This window comes from Bubalus kerabau, chromosome 3 (genome assembly GCF_029407905.1).
Source record: "Bubalus kerabau isolate K-KA32 ecotype Philippines breed swamp buffalo chromosome 3, PCC_UOA_SB_1v2, whole genome shotgun sequence".
NCBI classification, from domain to species: domain Eukaryota; kingdom Metazoa; phylum Chordata; class Mammalia; order Artiodactyla; family Bovidae; genus Bubalus; species Bubalus kerabau.
The window spans coordinates 168,089,944-168,104,760 of record NC_073626.1 but is presented as its reverse complement, the minus strand read 5'-3'; the positions used below and the strand labels follow the sequence as shown (position 1 = coordinate 168,104,760).

The 14,817-nt window shown below is 37.5% G+C and overlaps 1 long non-coding RNA gene across 1 annotated transcript; it reads right to left on the bottom strand.

Annotated features, from left to right (window-relative positions):
• Positions 1-585: 585 nt before the first annotated feature.
• Positions 586-1,760, bottom strand: LOC129647864 (uncharacterized). The gene is made up of 2 exons (XR_008712548.1): positions 1,216-1,760; positions 586-807 (listed from the first exon to the last, which is right to left on the bottom strand). It is a non-coding gene; the product is annotated as an uncharacterized LOC129647864 (long non-coding RNA).
• Between the last annotated feature and the right edge of the window lie 13,057 nt (positions 1,761-14,817).

Genomic DNA, 14,817 nt, shown 5'->3' with positions numbered 1-14,817 from the left:
CTGGGAGCTACTAATATGAAAGCATATAAATTATCTAACCAAAATTATGATATTTTGAATTTTCTACGCTTACAAGCTTCCTCATACTAGCAAAATTAGGGTGCCTATCACTTTTCATTCTACTTGAGTCTGCAAGTGTCTTGAAAACAAGATTGTGGTTTGTTTATTAATCTATTACCAGATAGCATCCAAAACTTGAAAAAAAATGTTTATCTAACTCAATATATTTAGCTTTAATAAGATAAAGACAATAACTTTGTTCATAATAATTTTGTTGAATGGTAAGACTGAACATAAAGCTCCTTATGAAAAATGATATTTATTCTTATTTTTTTAGAAACAAGTCAAAACTGCCTGACTAAGGATAACCTGGAAATGAAGGATCTTGCTTGTCAACACTATTTACTTCTCCATATTGTCTTTCTGCCTAAAATTAAAAGGACTATCAAAAAATACTGAACTATCTCTATTTATTTGTAGTAAGTTATTGATACTATAAATCTAGTGACGTTGATACAAGCAAGAGTTACCAAATCCTAATGTGTACTTTAATCTAGATAACAACAACAATAACAACAAAAAGCCTTTTTAAATTATCTTTTAGTAAACTCACAGTCTTTTATACAGGGCAGAATTATAGACTTAATGTACTTTATGAGGTTCACCTAGAACATGACTTTAAAGTCTCCAAGGATACTGTGTTCTCTGCAAGGTCACAGTGACATGGACAAAGCAGCCTGAATGACTAATGGAGAAATCTATTGTACCTCTGTACAGATCCCCCTATGCAGACAGCTGGATGTGACACTGGAACGAAAAACAAAACCAGTTTCTGATTAGATACAATTAAAATATTTGTTTTGTGTCAGGTACAAACCGTTGCCCCCTTATCCTCCACCTAGTTCTGCTTCTTTTAGGACTAGATGAGGTTTAGTTTTTGTGTTTGTAAAGCTCATAATTAAAAAATTTAAGCTTTGTGTCCCGATTTTCTGGATAACTAAACAAACAAGAAAACAAACATGGGTTTCTTGAGTATCTTCCAAGCCCCATCTCTAGTCTATCCTTTCTCACAGGATTTCAGATCTTTAAATCTTCATGCAGTATGGTTTCTGAAATCTGGATCCCAAAATTTCAGCTTGAAATTACTAAAATTGATTTTTACATTTCTGCCCTTATACGTATAGGAATGTACACATGTGGTCAAATCATACATACATGTTTAATAGAGTGTTTTTTGTTTATCTTCTAGACTTTCTTCTTCCTCCCTCTCCATTCAGTTCAGTTTGGTTCAGTCACTCAGTCACGTCCAACTCTTTGCATCCCCATGGACTGCAGCACACCAGGCTTCCCTGTCCATTACTAACTCCTGGAGCCTGCTCAAAGTCATGTCCATCGAGTCCGTGATAACATCCAACCATCTCATCCTCTGTTGTCCTCCTCTTTTCCTTCCTTCAATCTTTCCCAGCATCAGGGTCTTTTCCGATGAGTCAATTCTTCACATCAGGTGGCCAAAGTATTGGAATTTCAGCTTCAGCATCAGTCCTTCCAATGAATATTCAGGACTGATTTCCTTTAGGGTGGACTGGTTGGATCTCCTTGCTGTGCAAGGGACTCTCAAGAGTCTTCTCCAGCACCACAGTTCAAAAGCATCAGTTCTTCAGCATTCAGCCTTCTTTTTGGTCCAACTCTCACATCCGTACACAACTACTGGAAAAACCATAGCTTTGACTATATTATGTTCATTACCTACACCATAGTTTGATCTCAGGTCAAACAACAGGGAGGGAACATAGCCCCACTCATCATCCAAAAATTGGATTAAAGATTTACTGAGCATGGCCCCGCCCACCCAACAGAACAAGACCCAGTTTCCCCCATAGTCAGTATCTCCCATCAAAAAGCTTCTATAAGCTTCTTATCCTTATCTGTCAGAGGGTCTGTTACAATCTCTATATTCTAACTGGATATCTAGCCTTGTAAATGGAAGTCATTTTGTTGTTACTATTATTGTAGGTTTCCCTGATGTTGTTGGAGATTATATTATTCTGGTTTCCTTTTATGCCTTTAAAAACTTGTGTAAAAAAATCTACTTTAACATACCACTTTCTCCACCCTACATGTGCAGGTTTCCAAATTTATCTGAATGATATACTGCTCCTTTAGGGCTTCCCAGGTGGTGCAGTGGTAAAGAATCTGCCTGCCAATGCAGGAGATACAGGAGACTCGGATTGAATCTCTGGGCCGAGGAGCTTAGAAGGCTACAGTCCATGGGGTTGCAAGGAGTCAGACCAGACTGAGTAACTGAGCATGAACAATTTGTTTGCTTGTCTGGCAAGATTTCTTTAGGTAGCATCTCATAGATACTTGTGGATCAGGCATTTTCATTTACCTGTATATAAATATATCTCTCTCTGATTTTAAAAAGGTAGTTGTATTTTTTATTTGAGTTTTAAAAATATTGATATAAATATAGAACTTTTCACATAATTAGACACAAGAAAAATTAAACCCCAGTGAAAATATTTCTCTTTATGGCTTGCCTCTGAGTCAGAATTCCAAAAATCAATTCCACACAGCTAAACACACTGACACTCCTTGGTCTGTAACACAAGCCAGGTATGAATGATGCACTAGAAATGTGAATTAGAAAATATAAAGAGGTAACATCTCCATGTAAGCCATGGCATTGGCAGAAAGGAAGCAATCAACAAGCCTAAAAATTCTGTTCTCATAAAAATAACTTTCTTATTGTTTTTATTTTGTTTTTACAAAAAAATATTGTCATCTTAGAGAAGACAACAGTTAAAAACCTCAGCTCCCACTGACCATTTCCAAACATACATTTGTAGGAAAAATGGCAGGTATTCTTACCTTGATCTGCTTTATGTTTTCAGATAATTATACAATATTGAACACACTATGTAAGTTATTGGAGGGTTAGTTTCATCATATTTGAAGTTAGATATATAGGAACAAGAATTTAATGTGAAATTCATGGACTCAGCTGACAAAGTTTGGAAAACTAGGATGCATAGTTTGTATTTTTCTACGGAGAGACAACTGATAGCTTTCAACTAGTATTCAAACATGCCATGGCTGAAAAATATTTCAGAAATACTATCGACGTATTTGAAACAGTAATATGATGAAATGATTCTATCATTGGCCTATTGGTATATTTGCACTGGTTTTAATAAAGAAAACATATTTACCGTGTGCTACTGTATTCAAAGAGATATTTATTGGGAATGTGTCATGTTTTATGTACTCTACTGAACACTCTACTTAGCCTATTTTGTGCAGTCTTCATAGTGGAATAAAGTAGGAGCTAATACCAACCTCATCTAATGAATGACTCATGAATCTAAAGGACTCATGTATCAGAGAATTCACATTACTTTCTATGGTCATGTGGTTTATACACTATGGCATCAGAATCTGAGGCCATCTTTCACCAAAGGAAGGTTTTTATGATCCTTGTGCCTAATGTGTTTGAGGAAGATGGGCTACAACAATAATGCCTATTTGAACTAGGAGGGCTGGACAAAATCATAAGTAATCGTGGATTTTAACAGTTTGTTGAAAAGATAAAATATTAGACTCTAATATCATTGGGAGGCCAGGAAAGCCTAGTTAGGTTGACAAATATTCTATGCCATTGATTCTGTCTTAGTCTTCCCTCTGCTCAGTCTTTTAAAAATTTCTCTCAATGAGACAAAAATTCTAATTATCCACAGTTCTTTATAAGGAAATCCTAGACATGATTCTGCAGGGTGCTATAAGTGGAAACAGGAGTTTCTTCATGGTATTAAAGCAAGGGAAGAAGACGTCATCATCTTTGGGAGAATAGTGATGAAATAAGAATAATCACCTGATCCACAGCTTGGCTACTCAAAGAAGACTCTATAATGGATAGTATGGGATAGTAAGTGAGTGGAAATGTATGCGTTATTATCCGGAGAGTCACCTGGGTATTATAAATTGATGTAGTAAAATAGTTTTGGAAAGCAATTTGGCAACCTGTCTGAAAAGCTATAAAAACCTTTATACCTTTTGACCCAGTAATATCTCCCCAGAGAATTTACTCTGAGGAAATAATTCAAAAGAGGAACACAACTATATGCATACAATTATTAATTATAGCATTAACTCAGCCATTGGAAAAGATGGAAACAACCTAAATATCTAACAATAGAAGGGTACTAAATTACAGGACATTAAATTCTAAAAAATATCAGATAGCCAATACAATTGTAATTTTGAATGCTGAAGAAACACGAAAAATATATTCAATGGAGTTAAGGAAAACAAAGAGTACAAAATTGCAGGTATTTAATGATTAAGCTTTTCCAAAAAGATATTTACATTTGGATGAAGATTTTAAAGAGGACAGAGGAAACTGGTGTACTGCAGTGCATGGGGTTGCAGAGTCGGACACAACTTAGTGACTGAACAACAAAAACAAAAAGATTTTAAAGGAACTAAAAGAAAGTACAAACAGTAGTATATTTTAGAAGTTGGCTTCAGATTGAAACCAGTTTTATGTTGACATATTTTAATGCTCTGATCAAACTATATGTAATAACTAAAAGTCAGAAAAGAATTTGTGCTACTAAGTCTCACGTATTCATCTTGTTTCCACTGTGCTTGTTAAAGATCAGAGATAGGAACAGTGGTTAACTGTGTTATTCTTTATACTGACGATTTTAAACATACCCTCAATAATTGAATTGTTTTGAGTCACTGCAGTTTATTAAGATCACGTTACAACATCCCTCGTGGTCCAGTGGTAAAGAAGCTGCTTTCTAATGCAGAGGAAACGGGTTCAATCCCTGGTCCTAGAAGATTCCCATGCCACACGGCAACTACTCCAGTAAACAAACTGAGCTCGTGCTCTGGAGCCCATAAGCTGTAAGTACTGAGCCCACAGGCCGCACTACTGAAGCTCAAACTCCCTAGTAGCCTGTACTCTGCAACAGAAGCACCACCACAATGAGAAGCCTGTGCATTGCAACTAGAGAGTAGCCCCACTCACTGCAACTAAAGAAAGCCCATGTGTAACAATGAAGACCCAGCACAGCCAAAAATAATAATACAATTTTAAAAAGATCAGACTAGTAAATATGATTTTTTAACTGCCTACACATTAAGTACTTTATTTCTTGTTTCCAGTTGGATTATAATATTACTTAAATTCCTAACTGGGTCCCTACTTCAGTATGCTCCATTTTTAAATTGCAATTTGTGTTTATTTTATTTATTTACTGAATATCTAATACATGCAAGGTACAAATAGGTAGGGGAGAAGAGAGCCCACTGTCACTTTCCATAACACACACATTCTCTTTATGCAAATCTTTTGATCCTCTTGGTTCTCTATGAATGTAGCTGATAGGCATTTCTCCTCAATGTGACAATTTCAACTTTTTTCAGTTCAGTTCAGTCTCTCAGTCATGTCCAACTCTTCATGACCCCGTGGACTGTAGCATGCCAGGTTTTCCTGTTCTTCACTATTTCCTTGAGTTTGTTCAAACTCATGACCATTGAGTCAATGATGCCAACCAACCATCTTATCATCTGTCACCCTCTTCTCCTGCCCCTAGTCTTTCCCAGCATCAGAGTCTTTTCCAGTGAGTCAGCTCTTCCCATCAGGTGACCCAAGTATTGGAGTTTCAGCTACAGGATCAGTCCCTTCAATGAATATTCAGGGTTGATTTCCTTTAAGATTGGCTAGTTTGATCTCCTTGCAGTCCAAGGGACTCTCGAGAGTCTTTTCCAGAACTACAGTTCAAAAGCATCAATTCTTCCCTGCTCAGCCTTCTTTATGATCTAATACATACATGACAACTGGAACAACCATAGCTTTGGCTATACAGACCTTTGTCAACGAAGTAATGTCTCTGCCTTTTAATATGCTGTCTAGGTTGGTCATAACTTTTCTTCCAAGGAGCAAGCATCTTTTAATTTCATGGCTACAGTCACTATCTGCAGTGATTTTGGAGCCCAAAAAAATAACGTCTTACCAAAACCATAAATAATTCAAGAAAGGAAGAAACACGTTTTACAAAGGCTCACTTTGTGCATGAGCACGTGTTTTAATATGCATACTTTATTTTAATATTAACAATAATGCTTAATTTTCTGAATGTTTAATATGTGCCAAGCACTTTGCAAGAGCTTTACTTATAACATCATGTTCAATTCCCACAATGCCAAGGTAAGCAATTATTCTCCATCACAGACAGAATTAAACTAAGGTAGCAAAGATGAAATAGTGAAATTTAATATGAATTTAATTAATTTATAAAGGTGGAACTGGACACTTCAGTTTTTCCCTGAGAAACATATACATATATTTTTAAATATTGTCAGTAAACTCATGATTTCATTGAGGCCAGCATATAGATTTCAGAAAATAATTTGATATAAAATGTGAAATAATTGGATTTAAAGAAGTTACTCTAACTTAATAAAGTGTTACACCCTTCATAAGGATAAAGTAAAATGTATAAAATCTAAGTTATCTTTCCAGTTCTTAAATATGTTATGCTACTTGATAAAACATCACTTGCTTATTGTGGATCAGACAATTTTACAGCTTGATTTAAATTGCACTTGGGACTAATATGAATCAGCTTATTTATGGAGAATCAATCCTAAGATTTATTTCTTCTCTGGAGTACTGATAAACAAACACTTAAAAAAATTTTGGAAAATAGCATTTCTATACTTTAAAGAGATACTGGCGAAGTTGATTTATCTATTTTATTAGAGGTTATAAACAACTAAGTAGATCAAACTGGTATATATTTGACAGTTCCCATGTTTATTTGATAAAATGAACCTATTTCTCAACAGAATTTTTGTAGCTAAATATATAATTGTGCCCTGTGGTGTAACATCATTATAGATATATACAAAACCATCACTGGGGCTTTGCTGGTGACTCAGATGGTAAAGAATTCTCCTGCAATTCAGGAGACGGGTTTCGATCCCTGGGTCGAGAAGATCCTCTGGAAAAGAAAATGGCAACTAGCTCCAGTCTTCTTGACAGGAAAATCCCACAGATAGAGGTGACTGGCAGGCTACAGTCCAGGGGGTCACAAAGAGTAAGTCACAACTGAGCACACAAAAATATATACACACAATGGTTAGAAGTGTTATACTTGCTTTAACATATTTAAGATAAAATAAATAAGCATGATTTATTTAATTCTTGATTCAAAGATGCTAAATGATTCAACTTTTTCCCAGCAGTGATACCTTGATTAATTCATCCTCTGGGGAGGAGGCTCAGCCTTGTTTATATGAGTTCAACGGTTTTAACTAAAAACATCAATAGGAGGATGAAAAAAAACACAACTTCTCTTTAAATGAAATGCCAAACATTAACAAACCAGAGGACACAGCTTTTGTTGCTGTTTGTTTTTCCCGTTCCCTGAAGTCCCTGAAGTACCTAGCTGTACACCAGTAGTCAGCCCAAGACAACAGGTCCTGGAGCCCAGACCAGGTACTCATATTTTAAGATTTATTTTATGTATCAAACACTTTGATGGGTCTACTATATAGTAGGCATAGTTCCAAGCTCTTGGCTAATATTTATTAATTTTATCGTTATGGCAACTCAGAAGAAGGTGATACTCTTTATATACTCATTTTAAAGATAAAGAAACTTAGGTGCACAAACTTTAACCAAGATTCCTAAAATCAAAAAACAAGCAGGTGGTGGAGGCTGGACCTAAGTGCTGTGGGTAGAATATTTGATCATCATCACCAATATATGAGGCTATCTCTCCAGGTCTTGGCCAAGTGATTTGGTGGCTAGATCCTCCTGAGCACTTAACCTCTCTGAGCTTCAGTCTTTTAAGTTGAAAAACAAGAACAGTATCTACAATCAATGACTTCTGTGAGTCTGCACATACAAGTTTTGATGTTTTCATTCCTACGTATCCCTCCCCAGCATAGATCTTCCCAGCAACCTACTAGAGTTGGTTTTGGTTCTATCCAATAACACATTATATTATAAAATATATCCTATTTTGTACTCATCTTATTAGACTTGTAGTAGCATCAGGGTGTGCTAATGTGTCTAATCTACTCTACGTTGTGTTCCCAGTGCCCACAGAGGACCTGGAATGTAGGAGGAATTTAATCAATATAATTTTATGAAAGAGTTAATGTACAATTTTCCTACTATCCATAGAATATTCATCAACAACATGTTAGCAAATGCATCTTCATCAACAGGTATGCTATAATAAAAGTAGCATTTCCTAGGAAATATTAAGTAAAATCAAGATTGTGCAAATGGGAATCAAAATGAAAGCACAAAAGCAGTTGACAAATCTTTAAATTATTGATGTACCAAATGGATGCCTTTTCCCTTTGAGATAAAAGTGAATTAAATCAAGAGCACTAAGGCCATGGTTAAAATGAAAAACACCAATCAATAAAGCAAAAATAAACCAAAAAATGTAACTGGACTCACAAAGCAAGGTATTTATATGACATTTTTCTGGCAGCCTGGTCCTGTCAAATGACCATGAGAACTAACTACCAGAGTCACAAGCCTTGGAGGCTGACCCCACTTTAGCTGAAGCTGAAGGAAATTTCTATATGTGGTTACCAATGATCTTAGACAGAAAGGTCCAACTTAAATTGTATTCAGAAGATAGAGTGGCCCAGTACAGCCACTGCTCACAAATACTCACAACAGCTTCATCTGGCCGTATCTGAAACCAGTGGGCTTCTTGTTTCTTGCCTATGACTCTGATTTCTAGAACTCAAACTCAGAACTATATTAAAATTAAAACTTATAGGCAAAATTGTCATAGACCTTATATTTTATGCTGAGAGATTTTATATGAAGCAGATTGGTTTTCTTATACCTCACTTTGGGAATTTCATTAGCAAGCTGGGCATATATAAAACAAATCAGTGAGCTGTTTGACAGTATAATGACTCACCATTAAAAAAAAAAAAAAGAAAAGAAAAATACATGAAATGTTTCTAAAATGAAGAGTCAAACTACAGAAGGAAGCTGATATGCTTTTACAAAATGGGCCTGAAGACAAAAACCAAAGATAAATGTGTATGTTTAAAATTACTTGTGGGCAAGGCTGCCATCTTAAATATTTGAAGTATTCAGGCCTCCAGGCACCTGTTCAAGTTTGTGCTGATTCTCTCCAGGCAGCTGCTTACTTGCCTCTGCTTCAAGCTGGACCTGAACATGGTCCAGGATGTAGCATTGATGAGCAAGTTCAGCTGGTGCTAAATGACAGGTGTTGGCTCCTGATTGCCTTCAGTGGCATGGTGGGGGATATTTCTTAACAGAGGGAAAAAGAGGAGACATCAAACACTTGCTGTTCCAATTCAATGTTTTAATGTTTGTCCAAATCAATGTTTAATGTTTAATGAAAGGCATAGACTAGCAAAAGAAATGTTAATACCAGGCTTACAGAAAACTTTTTCTTAATGAATGCACACTGGTAGCACAACAAAGAGGTGACATCGCTCGTAAGATTTAGGATACTTTACAAAGTCCATTATCCACAGGGCATGCTCTTATGATCACTAAAGCCTTGAATCCAGGTGGATGGGTTGACCTAATGGTCAAGACAACTGCAAGATCTCATTGTGTCAGCCTCTAGACCACAGTCTGTGGGCCACTAACTGAGAAGGCATAGAATGCACTTTCCATACGTATATGAAGCTAACAGAGGTACTTCTACAACCAGATGGGCACAGAAATGCTCCCAGGTCCATCCTAGAATCCAGTGAGACTTTTCTGGGTGACAATAGAGCATATCAACGAATTATGCCCTGAATGGTAAATCCAGCCTACTGCTTATTTGATTAAATCAAAATAAGCAGTAGGCTGGATTTTATGTTTGCATTTTATATTGAGAGGAATCTAGAAGGCTATTTAATGACCTGTAAAAAATTTATGAATTTCAAATTGCGGTAGCTGAAAATAAAGTTTTATTGGAACACAGCCACACAGCATTTGTTTACATATTGTATATGGCTACTTTTGTGACAGAGTAGTTGTAACATAGACTATATCATTCACTGAGTATAAATTGCTTGCTATTCGGCCTTTTACCAAAATGGTTGCCAATAAACATATAGTATATGGCATTTGATATTGGTATAGCCTCTTACCAGTTGTGATAATCGGTAACTCTGAGCCTCAGTTTGCTCAGCTGTAAGGGGATATTACGGAGAAGGCAATGGCAACCCATTCGAGTACTCTTGCCTATAAAATCCCATGGATGGAGGAGCCTGGTGGGCTGCAGTCCATGGGGTCGCTGAGGGTTGGACACGACTGAGCGACTTCACTTTCACTTTTCACTTTCATGCATTGGAGAAGGAAATGGCAACCCACTCCAGTGTTCTTGCCTAGAGAATCCCAGGGACGGGGGAGCCTGGTGGGCTGCTCTCTATGGGGTCGCAAAGAGTCAGACATGACTGAAGTGACTTAGCAGCTTAGCAGCAAGGGGATATTAATATTCATTTCAGGGTTCTTGGGCATATTACATGAGATAAGGTGTGATAAAGTACCTAACATAATGGCAGTAAATGGTTACTATTTTTATTCATAATGTAATAAGAAAGATAATAAATATTATATTTCCTGGTCTCTATGTTATGATTCTGAATAATGTGAGAGGCCACAAGTCTCCCTACAATTCCAGGCTGTTTGAGAGTATATTGGATATTTTCTCAGGCAGGGATCCGTTCCATAGCAAAATTCCATAGACTAATGACTTAAAAGGGCTTCCCAGGTGGCTCAGTGGTAAAGAATCCTCCTGCCAATGCAGAAGATGCAGGAGATGTAGGTTCAATCCCAGGGTCAGGAATATCCCCTGGAGTAGGAAATGACAACCATCACCAGTATTCTTGCCAGGTCAATGTCATGAAAAGAGGAGCTTGTGGGCTACAGTCCACAGGGTTGCAAAGAGTGGGACACAACTGAGTGACTGAGCATGCAGATGGCTTAAAACCAGAAATGCATTTCTCACAGTTCTGCTGATCAGGAAGCACAGTGGTTGGGACCCCACATGGTCAGGTTCTAAGGCAACCTCTCTTCTTGGCTTGCAGGTTCTAAGGAAACCTCTCTTCTTGGTTTCTTCTTTACTCATTGTGTTCTCACGTAGTAAAGAAAGAAAGGCAGAGAATGAGAAGACTCTGGTGTTTCTTCTTCTTGTGAGGGAAATTATCCCATCATGGGGCTTCATCATATTTAGCTCATATAAACCTACTTACCTCTCAAAAATTCCACCTCCAAATACCATCACTTTGGGGATTAGGATTTCAACATATGAATTTGGGGTGGGGGACAGTAAATCCAAAACAGATATTGAATCTCTGGCAGCTGTTCCACTGTTTTTTCAGTGTGTAGCAGTGTTCAATTCAATATCAGCTTTAGGAAAGAATCCCTGTTAGTCTTAACCAGTGGGGCCCTTTTGTCAATAAGAGAGGGACTTTTTATTTATCTCAGTGACTATAAAGTGTCATTGCATTAACTGACTGAAGGCAAATGTGTGTGTATGTGTGTGTGTGCACGTGCTAAGTTGCTTCAGTTGTGTCTGACTCTTTGAGACCCAATGGACTGGAGCCCACCAGGCTCCTCTGTCCATGGGACTCTCTAGGCAAGAATACTAGAGTGCATTGCTGTTTCCTCCTCCAGGGGATTTTCCTGACCCAGCAATTGAACCCGCATCTCTTACATCTACCACATTGGCAGATGGGTTCTTTACCACTAGCACCACCTGGGAGGCCCAATATATATATATATAAGATTAAACAAAAAAATCACACCCCAAAACTCAGCATCACCACTTATGAATATCACCCCTTTCCTACAGAGACCGGTGAACAGATGTAAAGCCTAAAACTTCTACAGAATTTTACAAACATCATTCCATGATCAGGCAATCCAGTTCAAGGTAAAAGAAGTGATAGGAGAGTCAAGCCACAAGAGCCAGAGAACAAAGAATGCCTTAAGCCAGCCACACCTCTCATGTTTCCTGCCTGTGAGCCTCTCAGTCCTTTAGAGCTTAAGTCACTTTGAGTTAGATTTCTTGAATTTCACCAACAATGTAAACCAATTACTGCAACTGGTACCTGCCCGTAGATTCAAGTTGAAAGCCCACCTACCTGTATCACTCAGATGTCCAGTAGAGAATCAGAGTGCAGTGACTCATCAATTTTCTATAATTGTATATGTTGAGATCCATTTATAACTATTAAAATATCTCATATACCTTGCTCAATAAACTTCACTTTGTACTTAGTGCCACTGTGTTCAAAGCACTGTGCTCAAGCTGGGGGAGATGCAAAGATGAATCAAGCACGTTACTAGACTTCAAGGACTTAAGGACCTTGTGGAGAAAAGCAACATATAAACGACATGAGAAATTAAAATAGGAGGTGAAACAAAATGAGGCACATGTTCAACACAGCATTAGAACCAGAGACCAGAGTTACTGCCCCCATTAGATACTCACAACAGCTCTGCAGGGGAGACTGAACAGATGTTTTTATCCTCATTGTTACAGATTAGAAGATTCTGAAAGGTCCAGTGTGACTGGGGTAATTAGTTCTACATTAATTGTGCTCAGTGATTTTGGCTCAAAGCCCAATGTTCTTTTCATTCTTCCATGAAATTTCTTAAAAATAATAACAGCATTGTAGATAAAAGGTATTGTGTATTAAACATTTCATAAAGGGCTGACATAGAGCAACCTGACATACACTGTCAAGGAATAAAATGTGAAATGTATAAGATAATGGGAGAGCACTCTGAGCAACCTAAGGTCACCTGTTCCAGTTAAGGAGAAGCTACTACTCTACTCATTATTGGTCGATATTATGAGAATTTTCTACTTTTTAAGAGATTCGTCATCTAAAGTATATATGGAATTTAAAAAGCATTTTCACATTTTAATCAGGTCCTATCAAGTCTACCTCCAAAATACATATTGAACTTGCCTACTTCCTTCCATCTCTCTGCAATATCCTCCTAAATGATCTTCCAGATTCCAGTGTTATACCTTTCTTATACACCCTCCAAACAATGATCAGAGTGATGCATTTAATAATAAAGGCTATCATCTCTTTATATACCCTAAATACTCATCGATCAGGATTTAACATGGAAGCCCAGACATCCTGGGTATTATAGGAATAATTGGCCTCTTTTAAAGATTAGACCTTACACAAATATGGGAAGAAGTGGTTATGTGAAAAAGTTTGAAACTGAGACTAAAAAAACAAACAAACAAACAGAAAAGGGTCATTGACTCATCACCCAATGCACTGATGTGGCTAGAAACCTAAATCTCACTCTGTGTGTGTGTTTGTGTGTTTAAATAGGTTTATATGCATGTATAGACAGAGAAGAAGGGGGTGACAGAGGATGAGATGGTTGGATAGCATCACCCACTCAATGGGCATGAGTTTGAGCAAACTCTGGGAGACAATGAAGGACAAGGAAGCCTGGTGTGCTGCCGTCCATTGGGTCACAAAGAGTCAGATATGACTTAGCAACTGAACAATAGACAGATATATAGGCATATATTTTTCAATAATTATCTTTATTTTTATATGGGGTCCTGTTATATAATTCATCATAGTTTGTATATATGCAAATTTATTAAAATTAATAAGTGTATAGGTTTAACTACACTTATGGGTATGTCAGTGTCTGTACAAGAAGGCTCAAATCTGATATCAGATAGAATTCTGACATTGGCACATTGGATAAAGCAATATCTCCACTCAGCTTATTTCTAGCTAGAGAACTACTTTTTACATGTGAAAACAAAGGACCAGATCACGCATGATTTTACCAAGATATATCATAGAGTTGATTTTTATTTGAAGACCAATATTTCAAACTAGGAAGCTTATATCAGACAGTTAACAAATCAAAATTATCTTAAGACCCAAAGCACCATCCCTGAAGAAGGGCAAGGCAACCCACTCCAGTATTCTTGCCTGGAAAATCCCGTGGACAGAGGAGCCTGGTGGGCTACAGTTCATGGAATCACAAAGAGTCAGACACAACCAAGCAACTGAGCACAAACCACCTTGCCAAGAACATTTCTACTATTTGGGATTTAAATTTCTCTTGTTCACAAAGTAAAGACTCACACTGTCTATCTACCTGCAGGTATTCAGTCTTCATGGGCAAAGTGATCTCATGGGTTTTTGTACATTTTACTTCCAGATATTATGAAGAGTAAGAAATTCCACCTAACTGTCTCACAGGATCCCTAGGACTCTGAAACTTTTTTAAAGATTTGAAAGGACTATGAGGCAGTCTGTGGAACAAGTGGATGTGATGGAAAGCCACATTACTCAGTGATGACCTTAAGTGAAAGTCACTCAGTCGTGTTCGACTCTTTGAGACCCCATGGACTAAACAAGTGGTCTATGGAATTCTCCAGGCCAGAATACTGGAGTGAGTAGCCTTTCCCTTCTCCAGGGGATCTTCCCAACCCAGGAATTGAACCCAGGTATCCCGCATTGCAGGCGAATTCTTTACCAGCTGAGCCACAGGGAAGCACAAGAATACTGGAGTGGGTATCCTATCCCTTCACCAGTGGATCTTCCCAACTCAGGAATCCAATGGGGATCTCCTGCATTGCAGGTGGATTCTTTACCAACTGAGCTATCAAAGAAGCCCAATCTTAGAGAATTCCATTCCTTCTGCATTTACTCTCACAGTGCCCAATACAAGTGCCCAAGCATTTGCATTTATTTGTTGAATAAATGATTGAATGGGATAAATGAAAATAAAACCACGTT